This window comes from Anser anser (genome assembly GCF_964211835.1).
Source record: "Anser anser genome assembly, chromosome: 4".
Taxonomy (NCBI): Eukaryota; Metazoa; Chordata; class Aves; order Anseriformes; family Anatidae; genus Anser; species Anser anser.
In genome coordinates this window covers 18,298,981-18,312,387 of record NC_139724.1, presented here as the reverse complement: position 1 = coordinate 18,312,387, position 13,407 = coordinate 18,298,981, and the positions used below count along the sequence as shown (strand labels likewise).

Below are 13,407 nucleotides of genomic sequence, written 5' to 3'. Positions count from 1 at the left end.
ATCTCTGAGAGGTGATCCTTTGCAGCTCATCAATGCTCCTTAAAAGCCTGTTGCAAGAGAGCAAAGTAAGTTATATCTCATAACCAGGTATTGCTGATTATTTATTTATTTATTTATTTTGTCTTTGTTACTTTGGGAAATTAAGCACTGCATTCAGGGTCAAAAATGAAACCAATGTTGGCCTTGCGGTATACTAGCCCTTGCTATCTTTATATTTTTAGGCAGCTCCTTGACAGTATTTTAAATGAAAAGGTGACAGATGATGAATGACATATAGCACTCTCACATGTTTTCATACTAAAAAAGAGGTACTATTGTTTCAAAACAGCAAAGCTCTTTTATCTCATGAAGAAACTTCAATAGTCTATGAAAAATTTGGTTGCTTAAAAAGTTGGTGTGCCCATGTGTTTTCACATGATTCTTTTATGATGCTGGCCAGCAATGATGAAATTAGCATGTTTTGATCTATATACAAGTTGTTCATAAAGAACTTGAAAGGAGTAGTTAGGAAAATCCAAGTGCTGAAACATTTAAGATATACTTTCTGGTCTCACTTTTGTGTGATTGTCAGCCAGGGACTATCATGATCAAGGTAGCTTGCCAATTGCCTGCCGCAGATATAATATTTATTGCTGCAGTGGGGATTTCCTATCAGAGATCTGAAGACAGGCTTTTGTACATTGTTTCTCCTAGGTAACCTATACAAATCAGCAGAAGAGATCTGATTGTAAAGAAAAAGTAATCAAAAGATAGATATTTTTGATCTTTGGGTTTATTTGAACTTTTTTTTTTTCCCCCCACCAAGTTTTCCTGCACATACATTAAAAAGAGAGGGAAATTGGCTGGTGTTCTTTTCTATATAAAATCCATAACTGTGTAATATTATTAAAAATTAGTGTATTTTGTTACAGACTTACAAGGGATAAGATTTATTTTTCATGCTACCATGCAGAAGTAGATATATGCAGCTTACAGGGAAACTCATTTCTTTCACATTTGTTGGAAATATATAGGAATACTTAGCTAATCAGTTACGTAATTGGCTAACATTTCTGCTTCTCTCTTCCTGAGACAGAGTTAAGCAGCGATCCAGAGCACTGAGAATAACAGGACGGCTTTAACATATTCTGACCAATTCCCAGTCCCAAGTCCCCTGACAATTTGGCTCCATCTCCCTTTTTTCCTTTGCACAAACTATGCTTTTTTCTGCTGACGGTTTTGCTACAGATGCTTATATTCTGTAGTGCTTCGTGTCAGAGGCACCTCTGGATTTTGAATTGCTGTCCCTGCTTTTGCAGAGGCATCTCTTGCTGCTCCCAAGGAAACCACTGCCTTGCCTCCATGGGACGTGCCAGCCCCCTTGCCCGAAGTGGCTCTCTTAGCCTGCAGCACTACCACTGGGGCAATCCTGTGCAAAGAGATGCAGCTGAGGCTGGTGCAGGAGAGAGGGCATGCAATGCAGACAGTGCACTGCTCTGCACGGAGCAAAGGTGTGTGTGTGCGTGCAGCTGGGGGCGGCAGCAGCAGCCTGAGATCAAACTGCTTGACTAGCATTTAGCCCTTGGTTATATTGCTGGGAAGCAGGATCAGAAACTGTCTGCTTTGAAGCAAATCTCATTGGCTGTCTGTCCTTAAAAGGCAGATGAGCTTTTTTCTTTCAAAAACATTCAGTAAAATTACACACCACTTTCCATTTTCTCTGAACTACAGCACCCAAGGCCTTTTGTGGTACAGGTTTTCATACCCCTGAGCGTTCTCTATTTTACTTCCCAGCTAAATAGTCAAATGAGGGTGGTTACTGGCAAACATACTGGTGTTTTTCTCATCCTCTACAAACTATATGGGGAGCATGAATTTATTTCATGGGAAATACTGATCAAACTATAGTTTGATAGTAACATTTTTTTTGTTCACCAATGACTGATGATACAAAAATCTAAATACTTTGTACTATCTCTTCTGTCCTGTTCTGAGATATTTACTCATAGAAAAAATGTAATATTATCTATGTACTTAGATCTCAGATTTACCTCTGTAGTTTTTAATGTTTACACTTTACACTTCTAAAATTTCCTAAATCTCTTTGTTGTCTCTAGCACATGAATGTTTTTCTAGTACTTTCAGAAAAGATTCTTTTTTTTCTTTATAATTTGAAACATTGATGTATTAGTAAATGTGGTTATGATAATATTATGTTTCAAATCTGAGTTAATATCTGATTGTGCCCAACGAGAAGACAAATTTTGCCTGAAGGTACTTTGACATAAAGGCATGATCGGACACATACCGCAGAGCCATTAGTGCTTCAGGTGCACTGGGAACTCCAGCCACCTATGATGCATCTTAAAAACTCATAAAACACGATCTGTAATATCTTATTGTTAGTATGATAATAATAATCCCAAATTTCATTTTTAAAGACCTCACTAAAAGGTTACATTTCTGCTTGCTATATTAAAGCTATCATGAGAAAAACAAAACAAACCAGAACAATTTTGTGCTATGTAGATGGAAAAACACAGGAAAAGGTTGGAAAATGGTATTTTTTTTTACATGTATTATCATTGCCAAGGTAACTGTTTTCTTGTTTTGCCTGTGTTCTTTCCTTTTATTTATTGCAGACTTATGTCACCCCACCACATTATGTGTAGACTTCCTGCTCCCAAGAGCCCAATGATAATGTTGGTTTGCAGGTTTCCAATTTCCTGGAACTGAGTAATTTTCAGATCAGGTGAAGCAGAAAATTAAATTAAGAGAATCCTATATTCTTAATGAAGTTTGAAAGGAAAAAATAGGGAGGCGAATAATGATGTTATTTTCAATACAGCAAAAACCAAGACAGGGAACCAATAAGACATTTCTATCCAAGACACAAACTTGTGGCAAAATCTGTGATATGCTTATACCAGTGTATAACACTGGGGATTAAAAAAAGGAAAACATGCTAATTTGACACTGATGGGAAAGTCCAGTCAGCTCTGATATTATGCATAAATAACCACTAGCCTGAAGTAGGGTTTTGCAAAACATCCACTGTAGCCTTAGAAAGCCACCTTTCATAGAGATGCTTTCCAAGCCTTCAGGGTAAATGCCAGTAACAGACATGGCATTTTGATAACATGCCTTTCCAGAAGAATAGATGGAATTTTAAAGAACCCAATCTTCTTAAAATGCTTGTCACATCAGGCACCATTTGAAAGATAGAAATCCCTCAAGGAATATTGGGAGATGAAAGCAGTCCACTTTAACACATTGTCTGAGACTTCTGTACACTGAAGGACAGTACAATATTAAAGAGGATGCTGGCTCTTATCAGGCACCTGCAGTATTAGTTCTGTAACCTTGAAAAGTATAATAAAAACAAAACAATACTTCAGTAACAGTGAAGACAGTGAGAGATGTAGAATATTTTTTAATTGGGAATGATTTTTTTCCCAATACAAGTTCTGATGTTATCAGAACAGCTGACCCCAAAGAAATGGCAAAGGGGAACTAGTGTGGTCCTTTATTATCAGTTTCCTCTAGCAATACTGAAACCCTACTGATTCATTAAATAGTATATTATTAATGTGAGAACAACCACTGAATTACAAGACAAGATTATTCTTCAGAACCAGCAGCTTACCATTGGACAGTCTTAAAAATCCATTACAGGAATGGCTGCATTGATAAACTCAAAATTGTCAATTGAGCAGACTATGAGGCTTAAATAGAAATTTATTAATATATTTGATTTACTTCACTACTGGTCATAACAACTGTTTACCGTTACCTTTCTTAGTTTTAGTGTCCCTTAATGCAGACATGTTTTTCTATTTTAATGCTCCATCTTCCTCTTTAATAGATAGTTATTGGAAAAAAGACATGTAAAGGAATTAGTTAAGAAAAAAATTCTGCAGATATGCTATCAGTTCTAGAAAAAGAACATCATCTGAAAAGTAGGACAGCAAGTCTGCACTATGGAGCAGCACAAACCAGATTTTAGTGTAGGAAACAGTACTGTAAAGCAGGCATAAACACCTCTGTTTAACTCTCAAATCTATGATATATGAAACATGATCCTCTAATAATCTCCAGCATTGCAAATGTTCTTGCTGCTGGGGACAACATATTAAACTAGTTCCAAACTTTTATCTGGAGCTGTATTGATTCACAGCTGGCCTAAGGATCAAAAAACCATAAAAATCGTTTAACTTCTGTTTTGAATGTTACACTGCCATCTAATGAGGTAACTGTAAATTACATGAAAACCTTTCACTGTTTTGTCATGTTTTTGGAAGCAGATGGTACAATACAGGATACAACTTCAATATTAATGACATTTATAATAATAGGAATATAGCATTATAGAATGAATAGAATTATACTAATAATTAACAGATGATATGGTAAGTGACTGGAAAAAAAGCTCATCTCTTACAGGTGCTATTTAAATAAAACACTGAGCTAAAAAAAATGTAGTTAATAAAGTTTCCTCCAAAGGCAAGACGAATAAAATAAATTAAATTTCATTTCACATGTTATAACAGATTTATTTTTTCCTGGATGTCAGATAGTCCTAGACAGTGTTTACAATGCCAAATGCTGTTTTCATAACGTAGTGCACCTAAGGACCTAAATGAGTTTTGGGGATGAAGGCATAGGGAGTAGAGGCACCTGGAGTCTATTTGTAGCTATGCAATGTAGTTCTTGAACAAACTTGATAAGTCACTAAGGGAAAATCCTACCCTACATCTGTCTGCACGAAAGTACTCAGACACTGCAGCTCTGCTGCGTGGATGCTGAGACAAGATTAGGGGATCCCCCCAGGGCTCACAGTACTTCGTTTTCTGGGAATTGTTGTTGGCCAGCTGGGATTCAGCCCTGTTTGGATTTCCCCCATACTGGTGACTCTGGGGGTCTTACAGAGCTCCAAAGTAGCTCGGTGGCAGTGCCGGGTGCAGGACTGAGAGTCCCAGCCATGAAAGATCCCCACTGCACTGGGGACTGTTTCTGTGGATGTGCACTTGGTGAGGAGAGAGCCTGTGCTCCTTTTCAGGTGTATCACGAGTAGCTGAAGGTCTGAGCGCTGATATCTTGTGTAGCCAAACAACCGGCAAGTGGGCTTTCAGTCTTGACAGCAAAGCCAAAAACCTGCTATTATTTCTAAATATCTACTTGCATTAAAAAAACACCCTACTCTTAGCCTGCTTCCTACTACAGCAATACTAATCTGAAGTAACCCTATTAGTCATCTTGTTTGTTGAACAAACTCCATCATGAAGAATGCCTACAGATGTTAAAACACCTGACTAAAGGCAAACAAATAACATTACTGATATTTCTTCTAATTCACTACAGTGTATTTTTACTTCAGAGTGTAGCCATCAATATTTATTTTACAGTCTAAGTTGGTATTAAGCTAACATGGCCAAAATGTTAGTTGCTTGTGTTGTAATAATAAACACTTTGATATTCACCACTGTTGTTGGGGTCAGTGAAACTTGACATAAACAAAGGGGGAAAAGGCACATATGCTAACAAGTATTAGAGTCTCACCAATCAACAAGTCCGAGATCTGGCTTTTCAGTGAATGAGAGCATCTTGTTGATTTTATGGAACATGAGGATCTCTGCAGAGGGAAGATCAAAGGGCTGCGTTATGTTTCAATGCATAACTTTATGGGACAGATGGAATCCACTCAGAGAGACCCATGACACTCAGGGCCAGATTATCAAAAGTATCAGACACTAAAACCTATTAGTGTGGTCAAACCTTTATTCCAACGCTGTCAGCCCTTTTTAGCTCTGTTTAAAGAGTCAATCTCCATTTTAACTACTGCAAAAGTTCAAATGGAGGTTAGAAGGATGGGCTATAGGAGGTGGCAAGCCAAAAGAAATATTGTTTGCCATTTCTTTGTTTCCACACAGATGTTGCTGAATGTTTGGGGATACAATTATATAAATTTGGGCAGGTAACAAACATTAAAATTGTGCATGTCCTTGCCTCTGCAAACACTAAGCATGAAAAACATTCTTTGATTTGTCCACCTTGAAAACATTTCAGGAATTTCTACCAAGTAACCCAAATACACTCTGGAAGAAAGGAGGGGTGAAGTCACCATCTTACAAGCATCTCTCCAGATTTCTTAAATTCACACCTTTGCCTATGTTTTGCTTGAAAATAGGTTGGCTGCTAAAGCCCTCATAAACTCCTTCTTTTTGAGGGGACTCCAAGCAGCATTCCTGGTTTGAGTCCTGATGTGCTAGATTGCCTGTCTGCTCTAGAGTTATCCTTGAGGGAGATTTAACTATGAACATTTAGTTCCTTGACTGCACTGGCTTGTCTTGTAAGTACATGGTTTCTGTCTGCTACCCTTTCAAAGGAATTAGGTTCTTGCATCATAGCTCCATCAGCTAATGTAGCCTCAGGAGACCCTTTCCAGACCCCAGCATTGTGCACACTGATTTTATGGAGGAGAAATATGAATTTGAAGTTGGCTAATAATGGTTTTGCAGAACATCTTAAAATTCTCCTAGTTATTGTAACTAGTACAAGAATATACAAATCTAAGTCATGTAATAACAACCACATGGGAGTCCAGCCTCCGTTTCCTATCACTTTTGAACATTCTTAAAGAGATCCTAATGAAACCCATGATCCTCTTCATCCATATCACTTCTTTTCTGAACAGTCAGCCTTTCTCAAATTGCTCTTAAGAAACCCTCTGTATTTAGGGCTTTCTCTGAGTTGCTTCCTGTGCCATATCAAGTGATGACAACTGATCATTGGGCTATTTATTGCTTAATTTATTCCTTTCTGGGGTCCAGGCTTTAAAAATAGATTACCTTAAATTATAGCCAGCTCTTCAGCTAACTGAAGTGTCATAAGAATGAAGTTTAAGAACTCCCGCTGAGTAGTTCTGTGGATTTTTTTTCTAATATGGAGGCGAAGATGAAAAAAATGCAAATAAGCCTCACATTCAAATCAAGTTGCTGGTATTAGGTATTAAATGGGATCACCTATTTTTAAAACTGAACAATTTCTGTTAATCATCTTGCTGACAAAGTCACAGCTCCTGCTGCTGCTTTATTGATGTGATCCTACCCTGGTATAGCTGAGATGTGGGTAAAACGCATGGTTTACACAGCCATAGCTGTACTGAGTTGAGTCCACAATCTCCACCTCAACTGCACTTTCTGCTGTATGAAGCAGAAGTCTTCCATGTATGCATTATCTCATTTTACTCTAGTACATAAATTTATTGGTTTTGAATTTATTTAGAACTTTTCAAGCAATAATGGAAGACACTAGAATATGGTTTCTACATGGAAAAGTGAAAGAAGCAGAAGGGAACATTTACTTAAAATTACATGTAAACTCAGTTACATTGGTTTTCAGCCAGACAGCCAAGCTGCTTTTAACTACAATGGCAATTAACTTGTGTGGATTATGTTAAAAGTGATTGAAGACCTAATAAAGTCACTTTAATTTCTAGTATTGATTATGTCAGGAAGAAAAATTTCAAATATTCTTCTTTTTGAAGGACTGAAGAATAATGGTATGGAAGAACTGCTACAGTATGGGCCCCTGTTCACGCTTTTGTGACACATAGACCCCATGCACTTCAGAGTGAAGACTCAGTGATCATGGACTGCAAAAACATTCCTAGCACATACCTTGGATCAGCTGTGGCTAGATGTCCTTTAACCATGTCACAGCTGCCCTCTGAAAAGCAGGGAGAAAGATTAGACCGCTCATTTTTTTAGCAGCAAATGTCTGGTCAGATACAATAACATGTTAACACAAGCATTTTGACAGGCATAGAAAATAGTTCCACACAACTCATATGATTTATTTCCATAATTTTGTAGCTGTGATTAATCCTTTCTAGTATCACTAAAAGTCTATCAGGTTAAATAGCCTTTTAATATAATAAAATATTCACGTGGTAGATCTGGACGAGAAGGCAGGATGTAGTTTCTACTTCAAAACTGGGCTTTAACATCTTGTTCGATTGCATCATTCTGTTAGAATCCTCCCCTATTTTAAGTGAGGCATTTAAGAAGGAAGAAGAAAGGGTTAAAAACTACACTCTCAAGCAGGTGTGTTGGTTAGCAAACCCTTCAGCTTACTTCTTGGCCCTCACACAGTGCAGGTGTTGAACATCAGCATTTTCATCCTGTTTGATATCTAGGCTTTGTGTTTGTCATCTGGGGACTTTTACATTAAATCTGCAGGAAAACCCCCCTTGCTTTGTTGTTTTGGCTGAATAGGATAAAACAGAATTTATTTCTTAGTAAGTCTTAAGTTTAAAAAGGCTAGCACAGCTATGCCTGTCAATCTAAGAGGTGGAGGGTTTTTTTAACTTGATAGTTTATATTATTGTAGTTCTTCCCTTACACTAAGAGGTAAAGAACAGCAAGCTGACATTTAAATAAATGTGCAATTACTGATAAATAATGAGAAAAAATATGTAACAACCAAAGTATAAATGTTTAATGCATACAGTAAATTTCTGAATTGATAAAAAAAATATCTAAAATTGGCTGAAAATCTAATAGAAGTGCTGGCAAAATAGAGAATACTTCTGCTTTGAGAAATAATTTTAATTCAATTAAATATGTTATTAAGGAACAAACATTAAAAGATACAAACAGCTCATCTAACTTTAAAATCCTTCCCATACGCAAAAAAACATTTTATAAATATATGCAAATCTTGTTCCCTTAGACCTGCAGAGGTTGTATGCCTTCAGCGCCAACAGAACCTGCACAGTAATTTCTTTTTCCCACCTGAGCAACTTTTAAGACATACAGAAGCCTACCACTGCCTCCTTCTGCTCTATCTGTTGTGAAGAAGAAAGTACAACTGAAGGACTTTTGAATAGTTGTGGGACTTAGGCAGCTGCTGATTTAGTCCCTTCCTACTAACAGCATATTTCACTTTTTTGTGAAACTAATTTTGAACTGCTACTCATGACTTTATTTTGCGTGGAGACCATGCAGCGCAGAAACTAAGAGTAAGTTTAAGACATGTTTACCTTCCTTCAGGGACTTGTCCAAGATTGAACTACTCTGATAATGAGAATTGTCAAAGCAAACAAACAAATCAAAACCCAAACTCTTCCATTTGCAGCCAAACCGATTTCCATGTTTTTTTTTTTTTTTTTCTTCTTCTTACTTGCATTGCAATTATCAGCTTGTTGGTGGAAAAGGGTTTTCAGGAGAGCAATCTGGTGTGCCTGGGTAACATAGCAATAAGAAAAGCTAACAACTGGTTCACTTTCTGTCCCAGACATTTGGAGTTAAGTTGTCATTCTACCTCTGTGATGACTAGGAAATCCTCCTTTTTCTTAGTGAATTCCAGATAGCTGGTTCGCTTTGACATTAGACATACACCAACAGCTTTGCAAAGTGTTAAGCAATAACTACAGTTTCCTATATTTTATCAGCAAGAAGATATTTTGCTACCAGGTATTCTGTTCTTAAGCACCCCGGTACATTCCCCTGCTTGAATATTCATGTCATGCTTGTAATAATATAACAACACGTGGTTTTGAAGCTCTTCCACACAAACTGGTTTTGCCTTCTTTTTAACTTGTCAAATGCTGTTTTAAACGTATACAAAGACAACATTCCAAAAATACTGCCATGTTTGGCAATAATAGGCCAAAAATTTGTGGCATAAGCATTTTTTTAAGCTGGTATTGCAAAGCACAGTAACATATGCTTATGCAAGGTCAAATTCTCTATTTCCCTCACTGTGCCACTAAGCTGAACAGAAAACCATGTCACGTACCTTACTGGAAATCTATAAAGCAATTAATTTGTTACTTGAAACCAATTCTATAGTCTTGACAAATCATCACACCAAAAGTTACTGTATATATGGAAGGTTTTATTAGCTGTGTCATAAGCTCAAATAACTGAGAGGGGTTCAATTTGAGTTTCTGTCATTTTCTTCTGATGTTTACTGCATTATCTCATCATCCAAATACTAGGCTTGGACATGGGAAGAGAATAAGTTTTATTTATGATTCATTTCCCTGTTTAAATCTTTTTAGTCATTACTATAATCTGTGTTTTCATAACAATACTTCGCACTTTAAGCGAAGATGCATTTTATCATCAGGTCAATGACATTGAAAGGATCTCACTTTAAAACAGAGAAATTATCTCGATACATCAGAGCCTGCCTAGAACCCGCCCAGATGTCACTGGTAGTTCATTATTCATTTTGGTAATGCTAACCAGCTGCCAATATAATGTCTGCTCTTGGAGTCCATTTGGGAATCCTCCCTCTCCTCAGATAATCAGACAAGTTTAACAATTGTTCTCTATTAGCAGACTGTTTTATTGCCCTGTGAAACCTAAACTGAAAGTTGCAAATGTTGTGCTTTGAATCACTTTCATGTCTCAACATGACTGACACGGAACGACTTCATTAACTTTCAGTAAAGTGCATTAGAAAAATTTTGAGCTTGAACTCAGGTGCCAAAAGGGGAGTACTGTTTTACCTTATTGCTAGAGTAGCCCCGATCTGGGTGTTGATAGCAATCACTATTTTAATTTCTATTATACTACCAATCTAACTTTTAAAAAGATTCTTTTGTTCGAAAAAGGTCTAAAAATATTTTGTTAAACTTATCTGATTGAATGTATTTAGGATTATTTTCTGAATTGCTGAAGCTGAGAAACAAGTAAGATGAAGCACGTTCCAAGTTTAAAGACTGGAGAAAATTCTGCATTTGAAAATAATAGGAAATTCAGTATTGGAAAATAAAAGGAAATAAAGGCATAACTTTTGCAGATCCTAAAGTGATCTAAGAGGTACCAATGCAACACACAGCTTATCCATGTAGGAAAACAATAAGTAAATGTATTAAAATATAATAATAATAATAATAATGTATTTTTAAATATAATTTATTCAAGAAAATATTGGCAAATGCATTGATTTAATAAAAAGCAAATTTCAAATAATGGTGGATGTTCACACTTATGAAGACTCTTAGAGGTACTAAAATGTATGTTTATCATCCCCTAACTCTCAGACTACTTTTTTTCCTACCACTTACCTCGGTGACATTCTGAAATCAGTCATAAACTCTACAAGAACTTTATTCACCCTGCATGCAAATTTTATGCCATTAGTGATGCCATTAGTGATGAGAAAAAAAAAATCACACCAAAAACCAAAACAGATAAAGGCTTTCAGTTACTGTGCTTAAAAAATGAAGATGGTTGCTACAGTTTGTTCTCGGGATCAGTAAAGCATACATCTTTCAAACACAGTGAATGTAATTCTTTTTGTACAAGTACTCAATACAAAGCATAAACTACCTGTGAATATTTCCACATGAGACCCCCTCACCCTTTACCCATCCATCCTGCTCTAAAAATCTTTGAATATAAATTTTGTACATCCCCATATTTTTGATGTCTTCTGTGATCTGGTAGATAGTAATCTGGAAAGAGTTTTTTTTTTTTTTTTATATGAAATCTGAGTTGGATTAATCTATTTTTGGTCATTTTGAACCTAAGTTAATAAGGGGACACTCAATGTGGTCAAGTGTTTTTCCATGGTATAGATTGCCTAGAAGCAAGATCAGTAAAGAATGTGAAATTCAAGCAAGAGCAATTTCTGTTAAACAGGGCTGATAATAAGAACATACTATAAGAAGTGTGCTTCTTCATATGTATGTAGCTTTGCTTCAGACTACATTTCTCTAAATGAGAAATCTCAGTTTTCTGGCTTTGCAAAAGACAGCCACTGTTCTTCATGTATAGCCATGATGTTATACATCTTAGATATTACAATTTATGGCTATAAGTCATACAGAAGGAATTAATTAAAAGAATGAAAGAGGTGGATAAATAGGAAAAAACTACATGATACCTAAAGGATTAATGATGTGAAAGCAGCAGAAAGGATTTGTTTCAAATTCCGCCCCCCCCCCCCCGAAATTATTTTGAACCAGCTTACAAGAAGAATGCAACTGTAAGAATCCAAAGCCTCAGATGAGCTACTACGACAGTCAATGAATTTTCTGCCTTCCTGACAAAGTACTGGCTTCATGGTCATCAATATCAAATCCATACCCTACAAAACTATCTTATTAAAGCCAGTTTTACTTGGTTCAGATGTAGAAACATCATTCAATTCTGTCAAATTAGCTACAGCATACAGCTGGCTGTATGTAATTAACATTACTTGCAGGAACATAGCAAATGTCCAGTTTGGCTTACAGTTAGAAGGACAGAGACATGTGACACCTGGTTCATAAAGTCTCTCAGGAGAAGTATATCCATTCACACTTTCAAAGGAATAAACCTGAGAGAATGAACTTGAATGCTCCAGCCTTCTGTGTCACAAAGGAAGCAACATTTCTGTTTCAGTTGGTGGAGTCCTAAAACGGCACTCATATTCTCATTGAGTTACAACAGCAGTTGGGTTGTCTGAACCAGTAGGTGCCTCACAAGAAAGAAAGCTACCTGGCTTGTTTCTAGGATGGGGAGTTTGTCTCCTATGCACAGAAGTTGTATGCCTCATGCTACTGAAACAAGAAAGCTAGTAAAGGTGATGGAAACAAGAAAGCTAGTAAAGGTGATGAGAATTACAGCCAGTTCTGGATTTGGTTAGAGAATACAAATTCTCCTTTTTCTTATTTTCAACATAAATAAAGCTTAACTTTGCTTGTATATATTCTGAAAGAATATACTTTTGGTTAATTATGAAGAATGTAATGAAGTACTGTTTAATTTTTTGCACACTCAGGTGCAACATGCATTTTTTCTTGACATCAGTCAAATAACTGTGTTATTTGGAAGAAAACATACAGTTTTTCTTCCATGAGACCTCTGGTTTACAGGGTGAATAATAGTTATCCAACATTTCTTTTTATCATGTTCACTATGTTCTTTTCATCCTGTTCACTATGTTCTTTTCCTACACTGCTGTTCCTGAGCCTTTCCCTGTCATCTTCTGGCCCTGTACTGCTTACTTTTTTTTCTTTTTTTTCTCTTTTTTGTCCCTTTCCCTGTTTTTATAACAAAAATATATGTTTATAATAAAATACCTATTTTTTTTTTTGTTTTCTTGCTTTTTCCCCATGATTGTCTTTAATTAACCACCTAGGTCCCCTATCTACTCCATGAGTTTTCCCCCATGTTCCTCCTCCACATGTGTCATTCCCAGCCCACCGGCTCCTCTGAATCTTCTCTGAACTCCAGACCTTACTGTTTTCCTTACTTCTATGGCCCCTGTATATCCCTATCTCTGGAACTCATTCCTCAATTTTCTCTTTCTGCAAATGCTCTCAAACTTGCAACCTGTCTTTCCATGCTTGTCGCTCTTCTGCACTCAAGATAGGTGATTTCCTCTTTTTTTTTTTTTCACTGTATGGGAGCCAGCTGGAAGACACTT

General features: G+C 36.6%; 1 long non-coding RNA gene across 1 annotated transcript; it reads right to left on the bottom strand.

Moving 5' to 3' along the window:
- Nucleotides 1-1,781: 1,781 nt before the first annotated feature.
- Nucleotides 1,782-7,728, bottom strand: LOC310898160. The gene is made up of 3 exons (XR_014583023.1): nucleotides 7,659-7,728; nucleotides 5,539-5,611; nucleotides 1,782-3,341 (listed from the first exon to the last, which is right to left on the bottom strand). It is a non-coding gene; the product is annotated as an uncharacterized lncRNA (long non-coding RNA).
- Nucleotides 7,729-13,407: the final 5,679 nt, after the last annotated feature.